This window comes from Equus caballus, chromosome 21 (assembly GCF_041296265.1).
Source record: "Equus caballus isolate H_3958 breed thoroughbred chromosome 21, TB-T2T, whole genome shotgun sequence".
In the NCBI taxonomy this organism is placed as follows: domain Eukaryota; kingdom Metazoa; phylum Chordata; class Mammalia; order Perissodactyla; family Equidae; genus Equus; species Equus caballus.
The window spans coordinates 70314019-70329237 of record NC_091704.1 but is presented as its reverse complement, the minus strand read 5'-3'; positions in this window follow the sequence as shown (position 1 = coordinate 70329237).

Genomic DNA, 15219 nt, shown 5'->3' with positions numbered 1-15219 from the left:
GAGTCCCAGGTCAGAGGGTACATCATCGCTGGCTCTCACTTTTGTCTCACCAGGAAGGTGCCCCCACAACGGGGCTCTCAGAATCTCGAGGAGGGGAAGCGAACGCCCTGCACACCTTCACAACGGGGAAGCACTGAATTGCAGTGCTCCCACCTTCCCAGTGGGTCTTCTGACTCCTTAGAGCTATCACATCACATCTCGAAAAGTCTGTCTCGGATCCCAAATATGCTCATGCTTGAACAGCTCAGAAAGGCAGGTGGAGCATGGAATTTCAGGTACGGTTGTTCATCATTTACAATCCACGACTTTCAGGAAACTATAGACTTCTGAAAGTAAAAGTTCTACTCTCATCGGTGGATTGCTGACCAGACACTGCAGAGGCACCTGCACGGTGTTCCAGCCAGTATCACCTCCTCTGTCCTTCTGCAGCCTAAATATAGTCCAGGGTCTTGAGCATCCAGAAGGATGCCCAACCAAGTCAGTGGGACACAAGGAAAGAGAATTTGGAGGAGGTTATGTGGTTCAGACTAATGGTCTACCTCACATTCCTTTGGAGAGATGAACATATCCTTTTGAAAGGACCTCTACTGGGCTAATAGAGGCTGATGGGGACAAACTCAGGGATGCAGGCGTGTGGGACAGCCAGAGAGGACGACTTTCTTCTCCAACTGTGTGTCTGGGTTCTGTTAACACAGCTTCATATAAAAAAGTCAATGAAAGACCTAGCAAAATAAAGCTTTCAATGAGGAGCGCCTACCTCCAGAACTCTCTGGAGCCCTTTCTCCATGACGACCTGTGGTTTGTGAACTTGTCCAACTGGATTAATTCTGCTGGTTCATTCCCATTACAGGGACCCTGAGGGTCTTCTGTTCCTTTTTTTTTTTTTAATAAAGCACAACATTTACTGTTCCAAAATTAGGCATTTATTGTTTTAATAGGTATTTCATTTTAAATGTGTCTAAAGTGACACTGAAAACCTAGGATCCTTGGGAAGATTTTCCTAAACGGGAAACAGGAGGCTTTGAGTCATGAATTGTGTTATTCTTTTTAAATATTTCAAGGGATTTTTTTCTTTTCTTTTTTTTTGGTGAGGAAGATTGGTCACTGAGCTAACACCTGTGCCAATCTTCCTCTGTTTTGTATGTGGGACACTGCCACAGCATGGCTTGACGAGTGGTGTGTAGCTCCATGCCCAGGATCCGAAACTGCAAACCCTGGGCAACCAAAGTGGAGCACACAAACTTAACCACTACACCACTGGGCACGTCCCTCAAGAGACCTTTAAATTGCCACATAAGATGGTAGGGTTATTTGGTGTTCTTTTGTCTCTGACTCTGAAATAAAATTAATGAGAAACTAAATTTCCTAGGTTGTTCTACCCTCCCAGTTGCTGATGCCCCATAGAACTTGGCATGGAATGCTTCCTTTACTGTCAAGATGGGAAGGTATTGCCTTTTATAATTTCCAAAGGTTAATCAAGGGTGTATTTTATGACCCTCAACCCTTTTTATGTTGGAGTGTGTGTATTTCATTGTGTGACGCTAAAGGTGAAGCATTTAAAAGGCAAAAAAAAAGATACACAAACTAAATCAAAATGCAAATCACACGGAAAACTTCAACTTTTTCTCGTGGCACAGAACCCAGTTGAAAAGTGATAGAGAACAATTTGAACGTCTTGCACCCTCTGTCCTTTGATTATGAATCACAGGGTCCGTGACAACCCAAACTCTGGATGCCCCCATCCAATTGCTCAAATTCAGCTTTTTGAGGCAATAAAACCTCTGTCTAATGAGAAACAGCACATCCCCTCAGCCCCAGGGCAATCAGCAGGGGCTGGCAATATCTGGGCATCCTCAGAGACATCAATCACTGCAGACCTGTAGATAGGGAGGGAGCCTGAGAGCTCTCCAACAGCAGTGCATGCTGGGTACTACAGCTCTTCCTGGAGACTCACACTGGACCAGGGGCAAAGTCTCCGGCTGGAGATCTCAGAAGAAGCTTTGACTTTCTCCCAGCTGTGCTTGGGGCAGAGCTTTGGTTATTGAGAGCAGGGGCTCTGGAAATACCCCACCACTTACTTTCTGAGCCTCGGCTTCATCATCTGAGAAATGAAGATAATAATGGTTCCTACTTTACATGATGGTCACAGTGACCGGGTAAGTCAACAGACTGAGCTCCAGTGTTGGGCGCACAGCGGTCTGTATAGAGGTGTCTATTCTATTTTTTATTCTTAGTTTCAGCATGTTTTTTTCCTTCTGACCTTCTGTTCTTCCCTCATAGAGGTGTGATCTTCTTGGATATTGCAAAGAGCATGCATTTACTTTCTAACTTTTACTTCTAGTTTCTGTAGTAAATTATTTTCAGAGATTTATCATATTCATTTTCATAAACTCCATTTTAAATTGTTTATTAAGCCCTGAGTGATAAGCGTTCGTTGTCAACAGGAAGTGCCTACATCACCCTTGGTGTGTTTCTCATCCACTTGGACGCCGATCAAATTGTCTTGCTGATTGAGGAAGTGGAAGAGTTTACATTTAGGATGGCAACTCAGGCACTATTTTAAACCAGAAGTTTTCCTCTGTCACAAATGTTTCTTTTCACACGTTACGAGATGTAGTCAAAGTAAAAGCAGAGGACAATTACAGACATTCCCTAATTAACAACCATCTAGTTTAGGATCATCCCATATTCCAATATCTAGCCACAAACGACCAGCAACCTTAACCCACGGTCCTCCACCTCCAGGTGGTTTGACCCGGCCAGCCCACCCAGCATGGACCTCAACCAAGCTGTCCTGGGAAGACCACACCCCCTAGTGGGCAGTTTGGGTAACTGCAAGTCTGCCTCACAAATTTCAGCCCGTCTCCCCAGGACACCTCACAGGGGGATTGCGCACACGCTGTGTCTATTTCCCTCTGTCTTTAACTATGTGCAATTTCATGAATTCTGCCTCTGCAGACCTCCTTACCAGCTATGCTCCGGCTCCCCACCTGCCCAACACAGAGCTTTCTTTCTTTTCCATCTTAACTGACAAGAAGAAGAGCAGTGGAGAGCATCTGGTGTCAGTGCCCCTGCATGGTGGGTGCCCTCCCTTAGAAGTGTTCTTAAGGATTGAACGAGAGAACGCATGTAACGAGCTTAGACAGGGCTGCCTCTCAGCGTCAGCCCAGCAGTCTGATTGTCAGTAATGCAGCTGCTATTGTCATTAACCACCGACTTCTTAACCTCCAAACTAAACCTAGAAACGGCAAACTGAAGTAGAAATATATATCAGGATGAGGCTGAGGCATAGAAGGTGTAGATAATAATTTTGGACCCTCGAGAGGGATCTGAACACACAGGCCTGGCTAAGATCCCCTAGTGTATGACCCCGTACCCACTTTGACCTATGACATTTTCCCATGAATTTCCACTCTTCATCAAACCTAATATAAAAGCGCTCAGCTTTCACTGTTTCTCCAGGTCTTCGTTTCTTTATGAAGGATCCCATGTCATGTAAAACTTATACTAAAGAGGGGGCCAGCCTGGTGGCCCAGCAGTTAAGTTCACACATTCCCCTTCTTGGTGGCCTGGGGTTCTCCTGTTTGGATCCCGGGTGCGGACATGGCACCGCTTGGCAAAAAGCCATGCTGTGGTGGGCGTCCCACATATGAAGTAGAGGAACATGGACATGGATGTTAGCTCAGGGCCAGTCTTCCTCAGCAAAAAGAGGAGGGTTGGCAGTAGTTAGCTCAGGGCTAATCTTCCTCAAAAAAAAAACCCCAAAAAACAAACTTATACTAAATAAATTTGTAAGCTTTTCTCCTGTACTCGCTCTTTGTCAGTTTAATTTTCAGACCCAGCCAGGGACCCTGAGAATGTGGAGGAAAACTTCTTCCTCCTCTGCAAGGGTCGATGACAGCAATGGGCTATGATTCAGGGCAACCATGTTCACTGGCTGATGCAATTTCTTAAAAATGAAAAAATGCATTCATCAAAGTTTTGTTAATTAACAACATTTCATCCCCAACAATCTAAATAAGTAAGTCAGACAGAAGCCACATTCACAGAAATCCATCCACTGCAGCGTATGCTCCAGACTCCTACCCACCGAGGCTGCACATGGCCCCTGTGTGGTCCCTGTGCCTGGCCTCCTTCTGTTAGAGGGCCCCACGGGAGCAGCATTTGTGGGCTGTGGTGGAAAGTAAGGAGATGGGGAACATAGAGGGGCTGGGTGCAGGGGTCAGTCAGGCCCTGTGAGTGAGTGGAGGGGAACGGGCTTGTGCAGGCCAAGGGAGACGCTGAGGGAGAGTGGGGGCTATGGCAAAGTCCAGAGAATCATGTCATAGAAACAGAGTACTGGCTCCTCCTGCACTTCTTGCTTCTTAGAGATGGGGTCCTGTTGGTGACTCTCACGCTTTTCAAGGTAGCCTGGACTCTACACTTTGGCTTTAAAATTCCTCATTAAAAAAAAACAGTAATGACTCACTTAATTTTTTAAAACACTGTATGGACTCTCTTCCTCCAAAAACTCAAGGTCAGATTCAGCCTGAAGCTGCCAGGCTGAGACCTCTGCCTTAAATGACATGTTTGAGCCTGGAATAGCCTGAAATGGACTATTCTTTTGATAAGTTTACAGTCCTACACTGAAAATTCCGATAAAGAACCAACCGATGAAAGGAAATTCCTCCCCACCTTTGACAGGAGCTGTAAAGTCCCACTGTGGCCCCCTTCTTTTGCAGGTTTAGCGAAGGCTGCACTTTATTCACAGTTTGGTGACCATCGCTGATGAGGCTCCATCCTTGGGACCCCACATTCCTGTGACTCCTTTCATCAAACTTGGAGCTACAGTTCAGGCTAGTGACCGATCCTGTCAACACAGAGAGCAAGGCTATGCTTCGGGCTAAGGGGAGTGAAAATAACTGTGGTGAGAGAGTTTTAAGAGAAAACTTCACATGATTTTACGAGTATAGTCTGCTGGATACCTGCGTTTTCAGAGGACTTCATCTAAATGTCTCCTCCTGGAGGGAAACTTGTCCTCCTCTTTCTTAAAGACGTCCTCCCACTCTTGGAATGCCTGGCCCTTCCTTCCTCACTCTGCTCCCGGCACCTTGGTCGAACAAGCATGAGGATTGTTCTGAAGCAAAGGTTAGGAGAGAGGAATCCACCCAAAGGGCGGTTGGGAAACACCAGCTGGGGGCCCTTTCATGCACGAGACACATTGTATAATTTCAGAGAACTAGCGCCATTGGCCTCTGCCTACAACAAGCGCTGTGAACATTCCAGAACATGCGGGTAGAGAATGGCACAGGAAGTTCATTTTCTTGGTTGGTGCCGCCATGGGCCGTCAGCAGAGGAGGAGGCGTGAGAGGAGAGCCATGCGGAGGAATTGTTGAAGGAGAAGCCTGGGCTGGGAGAGGGTTTGAGGAGGGAGATGGAGCACAAACAGGTGCTCATCACGGAGAAGCGCCGATGCTGCCGAACCCGGAGAGGAAAACCGCCCTGATCTGTGTCCAGTGAATGAACCAGAGGCCCTGGAAAGTCAAGGGGTTCAGAATGCACCTCCCCAAAATGTGCCACTCTGGTATGTGGATTACTCTGAGCTGCGGTCAGTCGAGACCCAGCAGACACAAGAACAACTTCTTCCTCCCCCTTAACCACCTCAAGAAATTGAGATAGGGGCCCTGGCTCAGAGAGGGCTAGGGCCAGAGATGATTTTATCTGAGCGACCTATCTGTAGGGCAGCACAAGCATCTGACTACCGAACACCTGCCCCCCTCACCGTCCGGTGACTCACCCTCCTCCCTTGAAGCCCCAGGCCCCTCTCCCATTCCTGAGCCCAGGGTGGCCTACAAGCCTCAACTCTCTGCCTTGCCCTGGGGTCTCATATTCCTATGGGCTCCCAGAAGTATGTAATTAAATTTACTTCTCTCCTTTAACCTGTCTTATGTCAATCTGATCATTAGAGCAGCCAAAGAATCTAGAAGGGTAGAAGGAAAAATTTTATGCCCTTACAGGAGACACACCTCTCCAGAAGCAGGTGCCACTCAATGTGTCCACAGCTGCCTGAGCTCTCTCTCCTGAGTGAGGGAATCCTCAGGACGTTTGCTCATTACATCCCTCCTAATCACAGATCAGGGACCACATTCTCAGTCTCCTGGCTACATGTCAGTACAGACTTGAGGGCACAATCACTGGGGTAAGCGGCTGCCACAAGAAAGGATTTTCAAAGCATCATTTTAACTTCTTCATAGAACGTGGTAGAACTCTTGCCATGGGCCTGTGAGGATAAATAAGGGGTCATGCTCGTTTGAATTTCCACAGCAGGGTTTTCTTAGCCCAGGCACCCCGGAAAATAGTGCTGAGGCTCAAGTTGTGGGTAAACAATTTGGGAAGTGTGGGCACAGGGCAGGAAACGGAAGGGAAACCGGCAGAGAGGTGGGGAGGTGGAAGCTGACTGAGCAGAGAGCTTCTCTGAGCTCACCCCAACCTCACAAGAAATAGCCCCTCGCCTCTGGTCAGGTGAGGGGAAGCCACCGGGCTGAGAGCAGCCTGTGCAGAGAAGGGAGAGGGTCCTTCTGCTGGCATCCTTGACTCCGGCTTGAATTTGCCAGTTTTGACCTGAGGGGCCTTGTTTCCCTGTGCTTCCAGGCTGTGTCATGCGCCCCTCGGGGAGGCTGGTCCAGGACCACCTAGCCAGGGAGAGGCAGGGCTGTCTCTCTTCTGCTTTACAGAGGTGTTGAATGTCTACCTATATCATATCATCTCTATCTACCAATCTATTTATCATCCATCTATCTATCTATCTTCTATCATCTATCTACCTATTTATCTATCACCTATCTATCTCCCTATCTATCATCTATCTATCTATCTGTCTACCTATCTATCATCTATCTATCTATCTGTCATCTATCTTTCTACCTACCTATCTTCATTACAGGCAGGGAAACTGCTGCTTAGGGAAGGTAAGTTCCTTGCTGAGACCCTTCTCGGGCAAGGGCAAACCTGGTTTGCAGCCAGGGAGTCTATTTCCAGTGGGCCCTGTCTGCTACACCACCTACGGCCATGGCGAAGACTGAACTTGCCTAAATTTGCCATGAAATGGAAAGTTTAGGTAAAACAGACGGACTACTTTTGCCACATGGTCCTCAGTGGCTCTTTTCAAGCTCCAGGATAGGCCCTCTTGGGGGAAAAATAACCCCCAGATGTTGGCTCCCCACATAAAGAAGAAGGGCTTCTTTTTCTGCCAGAGGTTTGGCAGGTGTCCGGTGTTTATCACCTGCCCTGAATGTATGGCTCCGCACCTCTGGACCACTGTTATGAATTATCCCTTCCCACGCCTCCAGCACCCAGAAGGATGGTTTACTATGTAGAATGAAATAATAATTCAGTTATGTATTGACAAGCCAAGCAGTATATACTTACTCCATGTGAAGGGATGTTAATATTGCTCAGCGTTATTTAAATAATACGGATCTCAACAGACATACAAATCTAGGTGGACTTCATCCACGTCTAGGTGACTGACAAGCCTGCAATCCAGGCTGCGTGGGCTCAATTGACCATAGAACAATTGATTCAGTGTTTTTGAATGGTGGATCAATGACACAGCCATCGATGGAGTCGGCTGAGCAGGCACTGCTCCTACCGCTGGAGGCCGAGGCCAGCGCGGCTCAGTTTGAAATAACTCTAAGTGACCAATCTCAGCTCTTGAATCCATCCTTAAAAATGTGCTGTAAACCCTAAAGCCCTGTCTGCCCTCCAATTTCAGTGATTATTATCACCACAGCGCAGTTGAGTCAGAAATGAATCAATCAGATTTGAAGTTCTGGAAAGTTTAGGGAAAGAGTAGTGTATGATGAGAGTCTGGAAACGGGAATTTGTGATTATGTGTGAGATAGGTCAATGGAGATGATGGTGTTTATCGTTTCTGTATTTTGAGTTTCAGTTTATGAAATCAGGTTCAGAAATTATATAGTAGCTTTTTCACAAAATATGATTCTCTGACTTAAAGACCAGCTGGCGGGGCTTTTTCTCTGAGAAAGCAGAGCTCAGGAGAATTTGAAGCTGGCAGTGCTAACAGGTTGGCCAATAAATAACGCTTTTTGTTGAGCATCTCTCCATCTCTCCAGCACACATCTTCCAATATCATAGACAGCCAAAGGGGCAGGGGAGGAGCAAGACCAGGGGTGCCCGCAGAAGGCCAGGCTGCAAGTGTGAGGGTCTCTTTTTCTAGCACAGCTGTGGCCAGAGTGAAGACCCTGTATTCAAGTTCCACAGATGACAAAAGAAATGGAGTGGGATGGACCAAAAAAAAATTATGGGTTAGATTATTTTTAAAAAGAACTTTAACGTACACAAATATAACTTTGCAAAGTACACATATAAATGGCAGTAACGTAATGCTGGGTTTTTGTGCACGTTTTCCTTTCCTTTTGTGTTTGTCACGGCTACACACCCCTTTCCCTTCTCAACTTCCTCCCAAATCAGCCCAGGCTCTTCATTTAATATTCTGCCTGTCATATAGTCTATGCAAACCACATTGTGTACACACACACACACACACACACACACACGAGATCACGTGTTACAGACATTTGCCTCCATTTTGCTTTCATGGTTAATCATATCTGATGGATGTTGTTACCTGGCGTAATTCTAATGCATTTTTAAAAAGCAGCCTCTAATGTTTCCTGACACAGACGCACTGTAACATGTTCAAATACTCTTCACCGTTTTGGGGCATTCCCTGTTTCTGGGGTTGGACACTCTGGGCGGCACCAGCCATCACATTTGACCTTACATCTTTCCCTATCGCTCTTTCTGCTTCTACCATGGCTTTGCAGGAGTGAGATGCCTGATTGAAGCACATGTTTCTAAAGCTAATGGATGGGGCCAGAGAGCTTTCCAACAGCTGTAACAATGAACATTTGTGTCCCATGTCCTGCCAGCACTAGGTGTTTTCTGGTTTATTTTCTCCATCTTGCCAAGCGATAGTCATAGTGTGAGGCTTCACTGTTGCCGTGATTCACGGGGCATTTGAACACCTTTTCACAGGTGTGTGGGATAGGCCGATCGCTTCTTTGTGAACCACATTATATTTTGTTTGCCAATTCTTCTATTGGTTGCTTATCCTTTTTTTATTTCTAAGAGGTGTTTTTTTCACCCTTTAAAATTGTGGATAACACTCTTTCTGTCCTCTGCTTTGTAGGCACTTCCTCGGAGTCTGTTAGCTGACTTTGGAGGCAGTTTCAGGCTGCTCCATGTTCCAGTTCTTTCCCTTTGGATACGTGGTCAGACTGTACCCCCATCCCTCTTGATATTGGCATGTATTTGTGACTTACTTTGGCCAAAGAAATGTGATCAGATGCAAGGAATTTTACTTTTAGCCTAAAGGCTCGAGGAACAAGGATGCTATTTGCCATATTCTCTTCTCTCTGCCAGGGAATCACCAACATTCCAGATGGTGATGCCTCCAGCAGCCTCAATCCCTGAGTGACAATCACATGGAGCAGATGGCCACCCACCCCACCGTGAACAATAACCTGAGATGGACATGGAACCTGAGCAACATAGAAATATCTGTTGTTTTTAAGCACAGAGATTTGGGTAGTGTTAGTTAGTATGCTATCCTAGTTCATCATGGCAGGTACAGAAATTGCTGGATAGAATTGAGCTGCTACTCAAAAGAAAGAAAGAGATAAAGATATAGCTAGATAAAGGCACCTCATTGACTTTGAGACTGATTAGCATATAATGACTATGCAATTATCAGTGTTTGGAAAGATGATGATCATCCTATGGTGGTGAAATGTTTGGAAAACTGTTGCCTGTGTAAACTTATGAAGTAATAGCAATTGTGTAGCTCTAGGGGAACAAGACATAAAATCAGAATTTTTTCTGTATACCCGTTACTATCTGCATTTGGAGATTATTAAAACAGAGATGATCTCAAAGAAGAATTGGTCCTTTTGTAGGATTGAGTTAATAAAGATTAGAACAGAGAATAGAAAAATAATAATAAAATCATCAAAAGCAAGAGCTAGTTCTTCCTAAAGGTCAACAAAATTGGCAAACTTCTAGCCAGATTGACCAAGTGATAAGGAGAGAAGATTCAGATAACCAAAATCAGAAATTAAAGATCAACATTACAACAGATTTTATAGAAATAAAAGGATTGTAAGAGCATACGATGAACAATTGTATGCAAACAAATTAGACATCCTAGATGAAATGGATTAGTGTCTAGAAACACACAACCTACAAATTTGAATCATGAAGAAAGAGAAAATCTGAACAGACTTATAATTAGCAAGGAGACTGAATTAATATAAAAACTCTCAGCAAAGAAAAATCCAGGACCAACTGACTTCATTGGTGAATTCTACCAAACATTTAAAGAAGAACTAAGACCAATTCTCTACAAACTCTTGCAAAACATGAAGGAGAGGGAAGACTTCCAAATGCATCCTGTGAGGCCATATTACACTAATAACAAAGTCAGACACAGACACTTAAGAAAAGAAAACTACAGACCAATACCTCTGATGCACAGTGATGCAAAATCCCCAATGAAATACCAAGAAACAGAATTCAACAGCACATTAAAAAGATTCTACATCATAGAGATAAAATTAAGAGTCTTGGAGCCATCAAGATCAACTGGAACTTAGTTTTATGGCAAGAATCAAATCATGGATATGGTCATTATGCCCACCTTGGAAAGTTCTCAAGGATTGAGGCACTTCAGAGTAATGGAACAATTGAAGATGTGGTGGCCAGTAAATACTTCAATTGGAAAAAGTGCAGAAGTAGAGAAGAGACTAAAGGTGCAGCTCTTTCACAAAACATGATAGACATTGGGCACCCAAAATTTTCTTAGGGATGAGGCATGGAGGAGAGAGAGTAAACGTGAGAACTGTGTCTAGATAGGAACGCTGAGTGTGGCTCTGGGCACATGGAACTGATTGAAATCTGAACTAGATAGATGAGAAATCAACTGAGTCTGCGAGGCACTTCTACTCTCAAAAGAACTACCAGTCTCGACTGAGATTCAGAACAACTCTTAGACCTTCAACTGTCTATTGGTGACAAGTAGGATGAGAAGATGCTTAGTTTCCAAGAAAGTCAAGTCCCTTATGTGGTCAAGGATGAAAATAGAGAAGGAAAAATCTTCAAAGGGATGAAGCCAAGGATCACAGGAAAAAAATGTATAGGAAGCTACTACTAAAGAGCAGAATCAGGAGCTAATCAAAGAAAATCCTGCATTCCCAGAATAGGAAGCTCCCAAAATATCTGTCTAGAAGAGATTTCAAAATTACTTAGGTCCAATATTGATAATGTAGCTCCCATTCTTCCCCTTTCCATGTGGAAGTGTTTATTGTCACCTACCCTCTCCCTGTTCCATCATTGTACACTAGGTGTGTGTGTACGTGTGGAGTGGGAATAGATGAAGAACATAGTGAGTCACCATAATTTTGTCTTCAGATTGGAGATCTCACGGCCTGATACAGAAGACGTCACTCATCCACAGGGATCTTTAACTTCCAGCTTGATGCCATAACTGGATTTGAGGATAAAAATATTTTGTGTAGGAAGGAAAATAAACCAAATATTTGCTGATCAGCAGGGCAGAATATGTGGTCTGTACTGCCATTTGCCAATATTTCCTGTTCTCTATGTGAGCTCATGATAGAATTGTACATTCCTCTTCTCTTCCAAGTCAGGCTTAGACATGTGATTTGTTTGGCCAATGAAATCTGAGCAGAAGTCATCTATGTCACTTTACCATGCGTTTTAGGAAGCCTTTAAGAACCAATGGATGTTTGTCCATGTTTGCCTCCCCTGCTGTAATGATCAGTGATGTTCTAGGTGGTGACATCTCCAACAATCTCAAATGGACATTTACTGTGAGTGAGAAATAAACTTTTTTTTTTTTTAAGATTTTATTTTTTTTTCCTTTTTCTCCCCAAAGCCCCTCAGTACATAGTTGTGTATTCTTCGTTGTGGGTCCTTCTAGTTGTGGCATGTGGGACGCTGCCTCAGCGTGGTTTGATGAGCAGTGCCATGTCCGCGCCCAGGATTCGAACCAACGAAACACTGGGCCACCTACAGCGGAGCACGCGAACTTAACCACTCGGCCACGGGGCCAGCCCCAGAAATAAACTTTTGTTACTAAAGCCACTGAGACTTGGATGTCATTTGTTACTGCAGTGTGATCTTCCTCAGCCTGGCTGAAACCACTGTTGAATGTGCTTATGAAGACTTTCGTTATACGAAAGCTTTTAATCGCTCTCTTATGGTTAATTATGTCCATCTTTTCATTTATAACCTCTGAGCCTCCAATCTTGTCTGGGGACATCTCCCACATGCCAAACTGGGTGTGTTTATACCCTCCTCCCTGGGATCATGCCCCCATTTTCCTTCTGAGCCAGTGCTCTCCCTGGACCCTCTCTCCATTCTGCTGTCCTACTTCCGGCCACCATCCTGCCCAGGAAGTCAATTGGATTGGTCTTCCTGGTGGAAGACAGAGATGATTAGATGTAGTGGGCTTTTCACTTAATAAAAAGGTCTAAATGAGTTCATCTAGGAAGAAGGCAGAGTCCCCAGTGACCCCTGTGACTGGGCATCTCATCTCTGCTCTGCTCGCTCAGAGTGCTAGACATCCACAAATTGGATTTTCTTATCTTCGTCTCCTAAAATTCACCTTTTATGGTTTATTTCTCAGAAAGGCTTTATTCAAAAAGGTCATTCTTAGCAGGAAGGAACCACTGCAGGAAGTATTTGTTATACTCCCTTGCCGTCAGGGGTATCCATACAATGTTAGGCTGCTTACTCTTCTGCGCCTCCCTCCCTCCCCAACTCAATCAGGAAAGATCAAATGCACATTTTTGTAAATTATTCCAATGATGCAGCAGGTCTTTCTGAGCGATAAAATAGCCACAAGGCTGGAAGTTAGTTTTTCCTATTCACTTGTTATAAATGGATGTAAGAGCTTGATCTCAAAGTTAGTGGAGGATGAAAGAAAAAAACCCTGACATCTGATGAAAGAGTGAAAAGAAATATTCCTATTCTGTGTTCATAAGTCAAAAACAACATTCCGTTCATAGAACTCATGAGGGTAAAGATGTGCTGAAGTGTGTTTTGATGCGACCAAAGTGGTTCGTACTCTGAGGCCTGTCACTGTTCTTATTTACACCCCAGTTTATAAAGGAGACTCTTTAAGAAGATAAAAAACCTCAGCCTGTCTGGATTCTGTTTGGAAAGAAAGAAGCTGAATGAATGGGGTTCCTTGATGGCTTTTAGAAACAGCATTTGATAATAAAGAGAATTTTGCATTTAATTCTTAACAAAATACTTTCGATACTTTGTTCTTTCTCACCAGAAACAAAGGAATGTGGTGACACTTTTGAGTGAAGCCAGATTATTGAGTTTGTAGGGCCATTTGTGCACCTTGTGAAAATCTGTTCTCCTTGCTCTGCAGACAAGATGTGGAGCGACCAGCTTCAGGTCTTCAGAATTGACAGACATTCTGAGGGAGGAAAGACGTCTCAAAAGGCAGGAATGATCAACATTTTCTTTGGTGCCTTTGGTCTCTGAACAGCTGCCCATGGCCTTGCCAGGAGGTCCACATGGTCTTTAAGTCAAAATTCAGAAGAGTCTGTGAGGAAAGTAAAGTTGGGTCAGACCGTCCACCCTCTCCTGGTTCCTCTCCCAGTGGGCAGAGCTGAGGTGACAGCCAACTTTCCAAACCAAATAACACCAACCAGCATTCCAAGGCTTGATGTTGGAGCTCTAACTTCAAAGTCCCTAGATTTTCTTGTTATAAGTGACTGACTGTCCTTCTATAAGCGTCTCTAGCTGGGCAGTATTTCTGGAGCAAGTGGGCTCTGCTTTCTCAACAGTCTTTGACAGGTTGGGCGGCAAGAGAGATTACCCACTTTTGCGTTGGGTTTTCCTTAAAGCGACGCTGTGGCTGAGGGCTCAGGAGTTGGTCCTATTTTCGGAAGGCTCTCGGCTTCCTCCGGTTATCAGTGCTCACAGCCTCACACCCGCGTTATCTGGAAGAAGCCGGCTGGGGGCAAAGTGTGAAGTGAGGAAGTGCTGTTCCCCACTGTAGACAACAACCCCTGGCAGTTTGTCACTTGGAAGGGTGGGTTTCCTGTCAAAGAAGAGTAATTATGATAGCCCAGAGTGGGAAGGGACGAAGTTTCCATCTGGTCAGAGCTGCCCGGGGTGGAGAGGGGAGGGGGAATCTTCTGAAAGACTAGGAATTTCACCACCCCTTTGGGGACGTGCTTGACATGGGGGAAACCAACCTTGAGGGTTGACATAGTTGGAAGACTTTGGATTCTTAAAAATTGAATAACTCTATTGAAATAAAATACTCTGTTTCCAAATATGTACTGTGAAAGAGAACTTTTGCCCCAATTTGTAAAATTATAGTTTATTGCTAAAACAGCCTAAGGGTACAAGTACAAATGAAATGATGTTAATTAAAATACATAGAAACAGCAGAAGGCAGCATTTTATAATCCAAGTTTAAAAGAACAGGAAAAAAACGGAAAGCTCTGTCCTCCTCCCACCCCTGGGGAGACAGGCTTGGGGAGGTTGGGCGCCGTGCCCCCAGCTCCTTAGACTGAACCCAGTGCCACCACGCACCATAGCCTCCCAGGAAAAATACCCCGCCTGACATTTCCAAAAGGTTGGTTAGGGAATGAGAATGGGTTTTACTCACTGATCTCAAAGGTCACAAAGAAGCAAAGGAAAGTGGCCTCCCTCTTGGTTTTATGGCATCCTAATCAGGGAGGGGTTGCTGTCCCTTCAGCCAGCTCCTGGAGCTGCGTGTAGAAGGCAACTTTGGCTATGTAGACACCAGGAACGTGCCACCCTTCGGAGGTGAGGGCTGCTCCCCACCCCAAATGTGGATGACAGCGAGGGATCTCGACACTGGATCCTGTCCCATGGCCTCTGTTTGTGCATCAGGGGGAAGCTTCAGGAGATTTCTAGATTGAGGGGTGCAGCTGGTTGACCAGTGGGCGAAGAAGATGCCCTCGAGAGGAGAGACCTGAGGGTTGTCGCATACAGGGGCCTCGAGGAGAGGATGGAAGTAGCGGAGGAAGGGTAACCAAAACCTGTCTGTGGGGACATTCCCATGTGGCAGAGCTGGTGGAGAGGAGAGAAAGACGCGTCTCAGGTTCCTGAAGCCCCAACCCACCGCGTGGTCCTGCCCGGCTC